The sequence below is a fragment of the Pomacea canaliculata genome, linkage group LG1, assembly GCF_003073045.1.
Source record: "Pomacea canaliculata isolate SZHN2017 linkage group LG1, ASM307304v1, whole genome shotgun sequence".
NCBI lineage: Eukaryota > Metazoa > Mollusca > Gastropoda > Architaenioglossa > Ampullariidae > Pomacea > Pomacea canaliculata.
Window position 1 is genome coordinate 32,214,907 of NC_037590.1, and position 15,569 is coordinate 32,230,475.

General features: G+C 39.1%; 1 long non-coding RNA gene across 1 annotated transcript; it reads right to left on the reverse strand.

Annotated features, from left to right (window-relative positions):
- Positions 1 to 328: 328 nt before the first annotated feature.
- On the reverse strand, positions 329 to 15,350 carry LOC112572795. Its single transcript, XR_003101071.1, has 2 exons — positions 15,276 to 15,350; positions 329 to 1,249 (listed from the first exon to the last, which is right to left on the reverse strand). It is a non-coding gene; the product is annotated as an uncharacterized LOC112572795 (long non-coding RNA).
- Positions 15,351 to 15,569: the final 219 nt, after the last annotated feature.

The following is a 15,569-nucleotide window of genomic DNA, read 5'->3' on the forward strand; positions in this document are numbered from 1 at the left end:
TTTAAGAATACACCCAGGAATGTGTGTAAGTGTTTCACTATGTGTATATATATCTATACGGGCGGTTGTATTTGTCTGAGTGATTTCAAGTGCACACCTTCATTTCTGTTGAAGTTTCCATCTGACCGCGTGTCTGACTTTCTAAGTGCAGACCTTTGCGCCTGTGGGCAAGGTGTGCAGATCGTCCGTTGCCAAGTTTCGCCGACTGGTTTAGAAGGGAAGCAAGTATAGTATCTGTTATTTTTAAGACATAAGACGCCATTTTATTGTCTGTTGCCAATCGCACACCCAGATACACGCTTACAAAAATTCACACTCACGCTGATAGTCTGTTTCCATGGTGACATTTTTTATTTTTTATTTTTCTTCCCAGTGAAACGAGTACACTGACGCATTTGTCGAAAGCAATCAATATATATTTACGACCAGATATAAACATTCATTTCTTAGGTGGGTTATTTAATTTATATATTCTTTTTGTAGCAAGCTGTGAGGATTGTTTTTCCTTTTGACTGTTTCCACGTGCTCCCCTTTACCGCGACTACACCACCCAACACACACTAGGCATAGTTTCTGAAGATGTGATAGATAAAGAGGTTAACATATACATGATGGGGTCGATACAGACCTAAAGCATAAGTCATAGCAACCCTCACATGATAATACTTACCAATCATGTCTGTCTGGAACCAGATCGTCAAAGTTTGCTGCTCGTTCTAATTTACATATCTTGCCTTTTAGCTCAGATGCTAAAGTTTTGATCCCAAAGCAAAAGCTGAACCACCATACATCCTTTTTGTCTCTTCTACCTCTTATAGTGAAGCAAGAAAGTAAATGAACATTATGATAATATGGAGCAGAAAGACTCAAGGCGCAAAAAAAAACAGCCGAAAACAAACAAAAATAAACAAGGTGGTTGATCGTTTTGTATATCAAGAGACAACTTTGCGAAGACTTCCATCAAAGTATCTATACTTGATTTTTCAGGTTGACACGTGACACTAGAATACGTCATAGATCTTATTAATCAGATATGACAACGGTTGAGTTCGCACGTGTGAATAATTTGCAGCTTTCTATTCCCCCTCGAAGATTAACTGACCTTGCGGGTGAAAGGGACGAATTTACCTGTAAAAGAAGTTTGGAAGGTGTTCGCTCTTCTGTCCATACCTGCAATGACGAAGGAACGGATGGTTTGTGTATGACATCAACGTCTTCTAGCAACCCATACATCCCGGACACCAGGAGTCTGTAACAAAGAAACGACCATATCCTTAACGTCATCAATAACAACTTCGTTTTTTTTTTCTTTTGAGGGCATCATGATTACATCTGACCAAGACATGATATTTGAAGAGGGAATGGCTCTGTTTATATCATAAAGAAAACGTGTGGATGCACTAACCTCTACAATATTGTGGTTTACTAGTAACAGAAGTTGTTTATCAGTATGTGTGGAATGAAGATCATGAAGGACTGCAGCGTTGGTGACTAGCGTGGGAATACACATCCCGTACTTTGCTTTGCTCATCAAACGCGAGACACACCACTAACGCGACAACTAACGCGATACTGTCGCGACAACCTAACACTTAGTCGCAAGTCAACCTAACGCAGTACTGATAGGTCAACCTAATGAAACACTATCGCAAATCAACCTAACACGAGACTATCACAAGTTGTTCTACCTCAAGACAAGAGGATCCACAGTCAACCTAACGCACCAACTCGGTCAACAATAGTGTTGGTAGTTAAACTAACAGAATACTGTGCAAACTTCTCGATGACTTTACTCCTTGCCTAAACCTATGCAATTCCATCAATTAGATCGCCTCCACAAAATGAGACTCAGCTAAAACATTTATTAAAATCTACATGTTTCGAGGATTTCTTTTACTTACCAAAGTTGTAATCTAGTCACAAAATTGTGTGAGTTATAAGGGTTTGAAGTGTGTAGGTAATATAGCGGCCATTTTGAAAAAGCATGTTCAAAGTTTTTTTTTCTAATAGCCCCACAAATATTTTCTTTAGCAACAAATACTTTAAAATATTAAGCATTTTCTAAATGTTACTCACTAATAAATAACACCAAGCTACAGCATTTAAAATTACAAAATGTTCACATGCATGCAAAATGTGAATATGTGTAAGTTTTTACCCTGGTAGTGAAGCAAGTGGATGAAAATGTCATTAGAATCCATCAGCATGAGCACTCGCAGGCAAAAAACCCAGAATATTATTAAAAAATTCGTTTCCCCCTATTCGTTTCCAAGACAAATGAAGACAGTGGTACATCAATCTACTTGTCAGTGTGATCCCTGTTCTCTAAAAACAGTGTTCCTTACACAGTTTCATTAAAGTCACTCGGTAAGTCCTCGGCAGAGTTGTTACTCCAGAAATTTTCTGTATTTAATCTGATGAGTTTCGACTGTTGACAATTGGAATAGTCGAAGATTGATCACAGTCAAATGAAGCTAATAATTCATTATCAGTAAGGTACTTTTAAAAAATTGTCTTGCTTTATATTTGAATTTCCTCATTTTCCTGCGGGAATCAGGACTAATCACCGTGGGGTCCCTTGATTAAAATTTATTTTAAGACCATTTCTCACTTCTATTTAACACAAAACTTCTTTGTTAGTTTAACGACCCAGTAATTCATTTTCACAAAAATGTGAATTGTACAAAGTTGACTCGAATCACCTTTCCGAGCCTCATACTGTGACTCATTTTTTTTTTGGCAGGTCACAAATTAAACTAGAGAACTAGTATAAATAAACACTAAATTTGTTTACAATTACTTCTGTTGCTTGGATTTCTAAGTCTGCTGCAATGTTCCTTATTTTGTATAAAGGAACGATGACACAGTCTTGAATAAACATTTTTAAACAGTTTTGCCCTCGTCTTATCCATGATAAGACACTAACGGTGTTTCTTTCGAACCTTTGAGATGAGCGCGAGGCCGACATCTACAGGGATTCAGATAATGAAAAGAGTTCAAACCGAAAAAAATTAGAAGCTCAGTGTCCCACCTTTCGTTTTGTTTTCCTTTTCGATCTGTGGTCTCATTTCCAATCATTAAATTAGTAAGACTTAAAGCTAATAAAGGCAAATAATTAGAGGTTAAATTTAAAAAAAATATAAGAAACACAAAGTCCATTTATTTTTTGGATATTCTTTTTGAGTTAAGAATGAGGTTAATGTCATAATATAACCTTTCAATTGTTGAAGAGTAACCACACTTTTCTCTGAGGTCACTTTTTAGTTTTATTTCTTTCTGTAACCTATTAAGGTGTCATTCGAGACCAGGGGAAACTTGGTCTGGAGAATACTTTGTTATAAAACATGACTAGGGTAACTGTCCACTTCTCTTGTTCCCCTTTCATCTTAATACGTATTATGTGTTATATTCTTTGTCAATCCTATGACCGAGATTCAATTTTCATTAGTTAGATAATTACATAACCTAGTCAGGTAGGATACCCAGACTGCTATCATCTTTCAAAAGTGAAATTATTTCAACTTGACTCAAAGTGAAAGCAACCAGTTGCTAAACAGACCACTTTCCCTTACGAGCTCAAAACGTACTCCTTCACCCTAAACAACCTGCACCATCAGAGAAGGTTCCAGCAATTCAATGTGTGCAGGAACATTGGCTCTCCTGGGAAAATCTCGCTTTTGCCGTGAAACAGAATTCTTGGGTCTTTGAGGGTCGTAATGTAGCGTGTAATACAGGGGCCAAGGTACAAGATTATGACAGGTCCTATCTTCATTTCGGACAGGTTTCATCTGCTGCAGACTGCTAAGAAGTGAAGTGCACTGACGGGTTCGCAAAGAAAGAAAGAAAGAAAAAAAAAAAACCAACAAAATGCGCAAAGTTTGTAACCCCGCCGCGTCAAAACATTTCTAGTGGAAAGATCTGAGCAGCTGCCGGATTGTGCCAAAACCAAGATTGCTTTGACGAACATGCATGTGGTCTTCGGATATCTTGGACGAACACGAGAAACATTCAGCTTGAAGTAGAGATGGAAGAGGACTATGAACAAATGATGGCCATGTTGATAGTTTGTTGTCTGCAAGAGAGAGGTTTGTTTGTCTTTTTTTTTTTTTTTTTTTTGTTTATTTGTTTTTGCAAAAGGAGACATTACCAAGGTAGATGTCGTAAACAAATTTCTGTCATTTCTTCCTGTGTAAAGACTGAGACATCAGGACCAACAGCATCTTCTGCCATCTGACGTGCCTGTCGTGTCCCTCGACGGAGCTTGCCTCAGTACGCCTCCATCTGACGTCCCACTTCTGGCTCCACCTCACCGGACAAACATGATTGTTGAGTTTCAGCAAAGGTATAAAAATGTCAAGAGAGAAAATTCAAGTCCGCCACGTGGCGTCAGGACTGCCAAAAATTAAAATTCTTGGTCGTCGTTTATGGGTGGCAAAACCTTCGGAGGCTTGTGCCAGCTCCCTGGTCTGGGAAAGACGAAGTTGCCAAGAGTTAGTGTTGCAGATATCAGCTCAAGATGGCTTCCTATTAGACACTCACGCCTGCCAAATTCTTTCATCGTCACTTGTTCTTCTCATTCTCGCGCTTCCAGGACTCACCCTGCCCCGACTCGCCTTTCTAAGATTATGATTTTTTTTCTTCTGTATTTGCTTTGACTGTCTTGTACACGCTGTCTGCCTGTCCAAATGTTTGTCAGTCCGTCTGTCTGCTTGTCTTTTCATCGTTTATCACTGATTCTCCCTTTTCGGCCTCCTCAACATTGTTTTCTCAGTATGTCTGTTTATATCTGTCTTTCTATTTGTCCTTACTACGACCGTGACATCTCTGTGGCCAAAATTTATCAACACTGCTATTCTTATATAAAGTCTCTCCGTTTTCTCGTCCATCCATCTTTGTCAATGTCGCTTCGGTTCCTCGGATAACATTTAACATCTTACACCTGACACACTCCATAAAGGCGTTGCCCCTTAATATTGCAGGCATTGCTCGGTAATAAATTTATCGAACTTACACTTTTTTTTTGTTTTTGTTTCTGTGAATCAAGTGCACGCGTCCAGACTAAAAATAGAAAAGTGAGGTCTCCGACGATAAAGCCGACTTTCGACTTCGCCTCCACAAACCAACTTGTCATTTATTGCAGGAAACTTTCAAGATCCGCATTGTCAGACGCCCTCTGCAGCGCCACGTACAGTAAAATATATTGTTAACACTTTTAAGGCTGTGAGGAGGTTGCTGTCAGCAACTCATTTATAAATTCGAGCCTTAAATCTTTAGGGTCTTGTCGGAGCGGACTGAACTTTGCACTCTGCCAGCCCTTTCGTGACGAGAGGTGAAGCTGGAGTCTGCCAGAAATGATGTGACGATAAAGCCATGTCCGATCTGTATAAACTTCCCAACATTATTAATGAAGGTAAATGCAAATATTTCCTCGGAGTCCGCGGTGGAACAAACAACGGCTGTTGCCTCGCGCGTTGACCACGCTTGGAGCGCTTGGGAATTCCTGGGTGGAATCAACGGTAAAAGAAAATTACAAAGAATTGCCGAGATGATTTTTAGAGAAACTCTTTCGTTGTTTATGTAAGCTGAAACAAACTCTGAGATGAGCGTCGATGCCTTTCTTGAGAGCAAACCTCTGTGAATGGGACATGTACTTACCACAAGTCTCTCCCTTGTGATTTTATTTTGTTTTGTTTGTTTTTTTGGGAGGAGGGTTGAAATAAAAAGACAGCTTCATATACAATCCTAAAGCAGATAATAAAGTAAAGGAACTTAATATTGTCTTAATATAACATAACAGATAACACTGTTTCTGTGATTGCCAAGTGATATCCGAACATACCAGAGGACATGTTACCTTGCATGTCATGAGCTATTGTATTCCAATCTCACCTGAAAACTTGTCGAGCGCCTTATTTGAAAAATTAATCTACAAAACATCGAATGAAAAGTTTGGAGAATAGAAATGCACTCAGCTGCCGCGCAGTGATTGCAATGAGGTGGTGAGAACAGGTAAAGATCAAGTACAGTGGACGTTTGACACAAACCTCCAAATGTATAGGAGAGGACAGATGAGAGTGTGAAGGAGACAGCAGGGGTCAAAAACCTGAAGAATCCATCGGACCTCCAATGGAAACATATTGGTTCGCTGGTTGCATCATCACCATTGTTCATCCGACCAGTGCCTTACCGTTCTTTCTCTACCTTAGACCTGATGGACAGTGTGTATGTGTGAGTGTGTGTGAGGATGTATGTGTGTACTTGCACGCGTGCGCACACGTGTGTGTATGGGAGGGGAGAGGTCAAAAGCTGAATGGCAGAAATGATATGAACCTATACCCATCTCATGCCTATTTATTTTTTTTAATTGATGATGATGTAACAATATTTCATCCTACTTTTAATAGGTCGTTTACCCATCAAATAAACAGGTTCAGCTCAGTTTCTTTCTTTCCCCTCTGTCTTTATCTCTTTCGTTCTGTGCGCATACGAGTTGTTTGTAACATGGGTTTTTAGACGTACGAGAAATACATTTTTACTTGTGGCTTTTTACCTCTGAGTATTTTAGCCATTGTATGTATGACTGTTTGAAGATAGTCCGGTACCCTTTCCTGACATCTGAAATGACTTGCGCTACACAGGTATCGAACCGGCTCGCTTCTCGGTTCTAACGCCAGTGCCTGAGCTACTCGGTTATCGTTTCCCCTTGTTTTATGCGATTGTGATTTCTAAAAATAAATATGTTTAATTGTATCCCATTTCGGGAGAGATAACTGAGGCCAAACGTTTTGTTCACTACAAATAAGTAATTTATTTATTTATTTTGTTAAAACCATTTTCTCCGGTTAGGGTAAGAGGTTGTTTGGGGTTTTTTTTTTTTTTTGTTTTTTTTTTTTCCTCAGTCCACAAGTTACATTCTGAAAGTCCGAAATTCTAGGTACCTGTTTGTTTCTAGAAAGGACTGTCACTAGACAAATAACAATACATACTAGTTTGAGAAGAAAAGTAGTGTGGTTCTCTTCTGTCAGCTGGACCCTGGTATGGTGTGTAAACAACAGACAAAGATGTCAGCGACAGAACTTTGTCTCTCACTTTACTATCAGCAAGACACAAATAATCAAAATCTTTATCATGCATTAACCACCCACCCCACCCCCATAGAGAGAGGAGTTTATCTCCAGTTTTTGCATGTGTCGAGTAAACAAGTTGTAGCAGTCCTTAGTATATAATTATTTGAATGTCTATACTAATGTAGTTGAATGTGTTCTTTTGCAGTCTGTGAGGGTCGTGTACAGTGCTCGTAGGTGAGCAAGCATCTATTTGTACCTGTTGGCTTATATGTTTTGGTTGACTGCGGTGTGTGGGTCATGTCTAGTCACTGTGGTCTGTGTCTGCGATAGAAAGCAAGTGTGGCACAGAGAGAGACAGAGACAGAGCGAGAGAGAGAGCAAGCGAGGAAGAAGTGTGTATGTGCATAGGTATAGGATAAGCTGCTCAGATGGATAATATATCGATGTTTGTGTATGTGACAAAATGATCTAGAGACTTCCCATATCTGTAATATTATATAAGACAAGACTTAATTCCTAGATAGCATTTAAATATTTTATATACGTTTACAAATGGTCGAGAACCCTTTATAAACGTTTGTAAAATGTTTAAATTCTATCAGGGAAGTTATCCCAGAAGGCATAACTGTTATACAGAGGGAGCTCTATAAGGAAGTACAACAACAAAATAACAATATTACAACATAGTCATATCGGCTTCACCAAATACTCTTATAATTCATTGTTCAGGTTTAGAAAGGGACTACATTCATTTGCACACAATAATATCCAGAAGTGGTCATTCCGAAGAATCTCAGACACTTTCATGAGTCTTCGTTTTACGCCTCTCAGTCTGGATGAGTAGCTGGGTGTCCATGCGTGTGTGAATGTCGCGGTCACGCGCACACACTCATGTATTTTGTGTGTGTCTGTGTGTCTGCGTGTCTGTGTGTGGCATGGGGGGGGGAGCGGGAAGATGTCAGCATATAGGTCTGTGTCAGTAAAATGAGATCGGGTGGAGCAAAGAGCAAAAATAGAAGAAATGTCGGATGTTCTTATTCCCCCTCACGCCGACAATTTTTTCGCCCTCGTATTTCTTAACCTTGTGACCTCTATAGCTAGCACTGACCACGCATTTCTCTTCGTTTATATTTATCTTCTCATGTCTTCATGGTTGTTCTTTGTTAGCTAGTGAAAGATGGATGCTAAGGCTAGCAAAGTTAGGATTTGTATTTACTATTTGATTGATCTGCCTCTTTGTTTACTTTCATTCCAATATGAGAGGGAACCCAAAGGATCTTATTTTCACTATTATCTTTGTTAATTTTATTATAACTTCAGAACAATGTCTCAATGCAATGTGTATGTAGTACCTCGTATATAGTCTATGTTGATTCTGCTTGACGTTTGATGTTTCAGGAGTGTTGACAGCGATAATGATTTTACAAGGTCCTTCCAGTATGTCGTGGCCGGCCTTTAGCTGGATGGCTGTTTGTAAAGCTGTTTGAATGGTACCTCGGATGTGGTGACCCTGTCTGTGCTTATATGGGCACAAGTGAATCAACCAGACTGGTTGTTCTGGTGGGAGAATTTGTTTTGTGATGCTAGTTCCTTCTTTGAATATCAGGTCTATGTACTGGCTCCCCAGTATTGTGAAAGGTACTAGTTTAAAGACTTAGCTTGTATTCACCGAAGTTTTACTATCAGGTTTGATCGAAGATGCTAAGAGCGAAGATGCATACCGCAGTTTAGACATGACGTGGGTCTGATGTAGGTTGAGAAGAAGGACCTGCATTTATGCCCCGGATGTTGTCAGTAAACAACCTCATTGCTATTACTGGTTTTTTCGTTGCAATTTATTTTTCATTTTTCCTGCGTATAGGATTAACTTCGTTCATTCTGAAAAATCCTTAACCCAAAACAAATTTATCTGAGCTGCAAATATTAACTGCTTAATGTTAGCTTTTGATATTTTGTTTCTGGCTCGGTTATTTTTTTTCATCTATGTTTATGCGGACGAGTGTTTAAAATAATTATTTTTAACCATTTTCATACTAAAGGAGAGTAATGAAAACAAACGAAGAAAGACATGAACTAAAAAAGGTTTGAATATGTCTAAACTGACGTTAAACATAACTAACTTCTTGACCAGTCCAGAAGACCTGTAGACTTAGCCTGAATGTGTTATTTCTTACCATGTAGAGTAACCAGCATGTAGGGAGAAAAATAAAAAAAAGCTAGACTTCTGGACATCACACCAATTTACGGCAAGCCGGATAAAGAGACTTTCGTATGTTCTTCAGTACTGTTGTGATAACAAAGATATCCTTCGATTGGAATATGTACTTCTGAGATCTTTGTACGTTTAGAGGAAAATAATTAACTAAATTAAATTTAAGAAAGGACATTTAAACTACTGTGAAGTCATACAATAACGAATCGCCTACCAAAACAAAAAAAAAAAAAAGAAAACTTTAATGAAAGCGACAGAAAATGGTCAACAAAGAAGATCATACCCTTCTACGGGAAGCGTCAGAACGCTCATCGATAGAAAAACTTTTCATGAAAATAAATCCAGTAGGTGATTATTGAAGTACCACGTCATCAGCCACAACTCTCGCCAGCAGTTTGTCTTCCTTCACTGCCTGCGCATGATCGAGAAAGAAAACATGTAGACCTTCATTTGCCTTCCAAGCAAAATTATTGATTGGCGATTTCAAATCTTGTGCTGATGGAGTAAATCCAATGATATTATGTTGGCAGTTCCGTGATGAATATTCAGGAATGATGCTTATACAAGTCAAAATGTTGTTTCGGAGCAGAATCACATCCTTTCAACGAGGACATCTAAAACTGTCAGAACGACCGCGAACACTTGTATTCTACTCTTAAATCTCAACACCTGAGTTGTCTAGGAAATGTCCACTGCATTAAATGGGTTTCGAACCGTCGCCTCCAGAATCGGATCCCAGTTCCGTAACCATGGGTATCCATATTTAGTATTCCTGACTAGAGCAGTAGTTGGGCAATGTCCTGCCCGCGGTCCTTATACGACCCGTGAAATCATGAGGTCCGGCCTGGCCTCGGCAATGGCAAGTAAAACGCGAAGTTCATTAAATCTAGAATTTTTTTTCTTAGCTACACAAATTAAGTGAATCATAATGATCAGGTAATTTTGAGGGACAAGCAATGAACGTTGCATTGAGTAATCTTAGTTGTGAACGAAAATTTCGGTTCTTTAAAAGTCTAACCTTGGTCATTGTCCTGTCCTTATCCTGATGAAATGATTTTATTTTGCAAAATTCTAGAAGATCATCCGCTAGCCAGGGTGGGCAATCAAACAGCTGGCCGGCCTTTGCCCAGGTCAAACAGCTTTGACAAGTGTGTGTGTGTGTGAGAGAGAGAGAGAGAGAGCGAGAGAGAGGAGGTTCATCTGTCTTTAAGTCAGCAAAATGAAATATGTTTGAAGTATCTTATATCTTTACCGACCTAGAAAAGTGAAAAATTTAGTATCCTTTAGCATAGAGTGCCCTCTTTAGATAATGCTAACCATTTATATAACTAAGACTTAATGAACTTTACCAAAACACCAGTTCCACAAATCCAGATACTGATGAACACTAGACTGTCCTAGAAGAAATTCCTGCAGTGTCTTTATTGGTATATCCTGTTGTTTCCATCTGGCTAGACAAAGTGCTGCCTTTAACAACCGTTTCTGGATTTCTCTGTGCCTAGTTTGTTAGTCTGGGTAGAAGATTGGAAAGGATGCAGGGAAACTACTGGACCTATAAGCTAGTGGACGTTATTGGCAGTGAATTGTAAGTGGTTAAGCGTATCTAGGACCAGATATGTGGAAGCAGTTCCTTCCCCTTTCCTTCCCTCACCATTAACTTTCTGTGTTTAATCAGGTACACCAGGTACATGAGGCGCTCGACAGTCATATGTCCAAGCGACTTCCGAATCTTCGCATTGCTCCGAAGTTCAAACTCAATACACAGCAGGACACGGCACCTCCGGAAGGACGGACGAAAGGACAGACAGACAGATAGGGACCTGCATAAAGTGTTAGATAAAAGGTGAGATGATTGACGGATAAATACTTGAAGACATGGGACAGATACCGACTGTTACATAAGGTCTTCATGCCGACATTCAAAGCATGGCCATTCCACAGAGCCAGGAGGAAGTCTTGCCAGCATTTATGTTCAGGCACCAATAACCGAACTCAGCGCTTGTCCGGCTGCCTGCTTCTTCATTAGCAGACGATGAGGGTAATAAAAACGGGGAAAGGCTCCTAATGAAACTACCTGCGCCACCGCCTCCTTCATGTACGGGCTTTGAGTTATTGCCAGCGATATGCACACGGGGTGGACACGCAAAGGCTAGCTCTGCTCCTTGTTCTTCGTCCTCACCCTATTAGCTCAGGGAGCGAGGAGGGGGAAGGCAAGGGAAGTGCTATCTAATTGCACCCTGGGTGGCAGACAGGCAGGGAGGCAAGCAAGGCATAAGACTATGGTGGCACTAGTTCGGGAAAAAAAATCTATGTAAAAATTTAATGGTTTTCATACATAAACTAAGAACAGTTCTCGAAAAACAAGATGTTGGGTTTCTTAATGGGTTTCCTTTCTGCAATCAGGAACTTTTTACTATTGATATTAATCACGACATTGGTGGTAGAAACACTTAGAATGAGGATATTAGGCGTCCAGTTTTCCATTTTTCGAAAAATCTAGATTTACTTTTCCTGTTATGACAGAGCTCCAAGACCATTGAAAAAGGCATCATGGATAAATAATATACATAAAAATAATTAAATAATATATAAAGTAGTAATAATCATCATCTGTTTAGAGAAAACTTTGTATGTACCTGCAGAAGATCGGCTAACTGTTGATGTAAGGAAACAGGGGGAAAACCTGAATTGTAATATGTAAAAATTATCACTTCCGTTGATATTTTTGCTCGAGAACATTATCTCCATCTAGAAGTCAATGAAGATATTGCGTTGTCAATGTGAACTTTCCGGAAAATATTTCGCACAAGTAGTGACATAAAGTTTTTGAACGCAATTATTTTTAGTGGAATACAAACTTTTACATGCTCCACGTATGACTAACAGACTAACATCCACGTGGCTCAAACAACATGTACATGTGTGTGTGTGTGTGTGCGTGAGTGTGTGAAGATTAATGGAAGAGGAAGTAAGTTTTATGTACAGATATTTTCTGCTGATTATAGTGGGAACTTTTCATTTCATCTCTTCCACATTTTTTTAAAGTTCAAGCTCACGTAGTGTAAGAAAAACAAAGTATTTTAAATCTTGAATCTTGTTGGCTCTACACGTAGATAACCATAATGCTGAGAAACAAGATTAGTTTGCTTATCGACCAATAAGACTTCAGCATCATTGGTAATATTTCCTGTCACAGGAGATAAACAAACAAGAACCAAAAAAAAAAACTTTTGTGTATTGACAGTCAAGGCTTCCGAAAACTATCGAAAAATCGGTATGAAAGGAACAATGGAAAATTAAGGAAGTAAAGAGAGAGGGAAAGAAAGAAACGAACAAATAAACAATCAATAAACAAAAAAAGTGCGTTGACCTGCACTGACCTCACCTAGACCTGACCTAACTCCGACTTTGCGTTTGCGACAACAAAAGTCACCCACCAAATATAGAGTAGCATCTTCTGTCTTCATGTTGCCCCAGAAAGCGAAGGGTGTATAAACTGATATGAAAGACCATGAAAAATAAATCATTTATTGAGGGAAAAAATCTCACAACCAGTAGCCTCAGTACATACAGTGTCCCGGGAAAGACTCTGAACCCAGGGCCTCTCTCCCTCTCTGAAGTGGTGACAAGCGAGTGTTTTAGATACTACGATACCGGTGCCGCTCAGTCTCGAATACTCTTCAAATCTCCAGTTTCTAGGTACGACTAATTTGTTTATTTGTTTTTTTAAGTGGGGATCGATATGAACTAGCAGTCAAGACAAAAGATTCTGGAAATATTACGTTTAAGAAAAGTGTTTCAACATCGGAGGTAAACTATCAATAGAATAAACTGGTTTATACATAAGAAAAATGATTGAAAAGTATCTTAACCAGGCTCTTTGTGAACCTTTCAGCCTTTCATGCATGAGGAATTTTTCAGGTCGCCTTCCATCATGACGGTACAAGCATGCGACAAGACGCAGACCTTCTTTACCTGTTAAGGTAAGCAACGGACTTAACGACTGAGACGATTGCGAAATCGACAAAACAGTAATGAGCTCCCACGTGACTCAGCAGGCGCGCAATGCCTCAACAACAAATAAAGAAAAGAGTAGTTGGAAATGAACAGAATTTACTATTGTAACAGGTAGCTGATGGGAGTCGGGGGGGTTGGGTGAGAGGAAGGGTGTGCGAAAAAAACAAAAAACAATCTTCCTTTAAAAGTTTACTATCTACGAAGGCAAGTTGGAAAGCTTTATGAAAATTTGCCGCCAGTGCGAATCCATATCTTTCTTGATTCGTAATTCTGTGAGGCATGCCCGTGCCCGCCCATCCCACGCAGGCTATGACCATGCGCCGGCAGTGAGTTGCCAGAGGGGGCTAAATTGAGTACTAGATAAACTTGCTATCATCACAAAGGCGTCCGGTATCGCTGGCTGGGGCCAGGGACCTTCCTCCGCCAGCAAGGAGCATCATGGCAGTGGGGATGGCGAGCAAGAGAGTCAGACTGGGAAAATCCACAACTGAATGAATGTGATGCTCAGTGCACATACCTACTACATGTTTTGTAAATATTATATCCACTACCTTCTGTTTCGAGTTTCTGGCTGTTTGAATTAATTGGTTGTTTATGTGTTTGTTTGATTGATTTGTTTTAACCTTACGTCTGAAAACAACATCGAGAAGGTGAAGACATCTTTCATCTTTGTACTGGTTACATAGCCTTCTTTGGACTATAGTACTAGTTATTATGCAAAGATAACTCTCGGACTAGTTACTGGTAAGGTTGCTTATCTTCCGTTAATCTGGAAATCAATAGACACTACTACATATCTAGTATCGATTGAACTCTTTGTAGATAAAACATACTTGTAGTGAGGAAAAACATCCAGGGGTAGTCTGCGAACGTTCACCAGTACAGGACATTCACCAATAGTCATTGAAAATTCACCAGTAGTGATCGATACTGTTTTCCATTCACGTTCTTTGGAAAAACTTAAAAAGACCTTTTCGAAAATTAGAATCGTAAATTCGAAAATTTACCGTTTTTAAAGGCAGAGCGTCAGGTAAGGTCCTAAAATGATGAAGCAAATAATGAAGTCGATAATGATGACAGCAGCTACAACGATGAGTATGATGACGACGACGATGGTTGCATTGCCAACGACAATGACCATCTCGATATTGTGTCGACTGCCAAAAATAATGCCAGTGGTACTGACCTTTGAGAGGTAGAAAGTTCTTTTATGGAGCTGACTTACATGTATGTTTACATTCTCAATGTGCACATCTGATTTGAAAATAAGCTGTTTGCATAATTAAACACCTTCTTGAAATTTATCAGCACTTTTAAAAAAATATGAAATCACTTGACCGACCAGAAAGCTTAATCAACATGACAAAGACTATGGACAGATACTTTTATCTGGGAAACTGCACATTCCTCACATTCCTGTTTTTTTGTTTGTTTGTTTGTTTTGAACAATACAGAAAGCCATTCTTTTGTTAATCTGTATCCAGACATTAAAAGATAATACTTTCTGTAATTTTGCAACTGTTTCAGAAGAATAAACAAGTTCCTGAATATAAATTTAAGAATTAGTTCAGATTATACTAGCAGTCACTAACTTTATTTGACACTTTTTCCAAAGCTGAATAAACTCATTCATCAAACAGTAACTGAACTTATTATCATGATTGACATGTCCCATTTGGCGAACACACCGGAAACAAGAATGTAGGACTGAAAACTACAGTCAATGGCGTAATCGAAGCCTTTGATATCATTCAATGCGAATCAATATGGTAAAAACACTTTTAGACTAGAGATAACCATTGACTACGACTGTGAAAGAGACTTAAATTAAAGATACAAAGCATGACAATGTTACTAACCGAAAGGTGACAGCAAGACGAAAGAGACAAAAGACAGCAAGAGAAAAGATAGAGACAGAGGAAGACAGACAAATGTAATGATAGATATCAAAAAGGAACATTTATCTGTAAAATACTTACCATGTGTTCATCACCACGTGTGTTGCTGTCGGCAACGGCTTGTTCTGTTCCCACCAACAATGAATATGTATATCTGAAAATGGAAGAAAAAAAGTCCGAAAGAGTTTAGTGATGTGTTGAGAAATTCGACAGAAATGGACAAACAAGCTGGTTGTTCTGTTTAGTCAAATGAAATTAAATATGAGGTAAGAGCCGCTTGTTAGCAGCTTGTCCTTTTACTTCAATGGATTGCTTGGTGATCAAGCGATTCACTTAATTACTTTTTATCTTTGAGCCCATATCTTATTCTTTCTT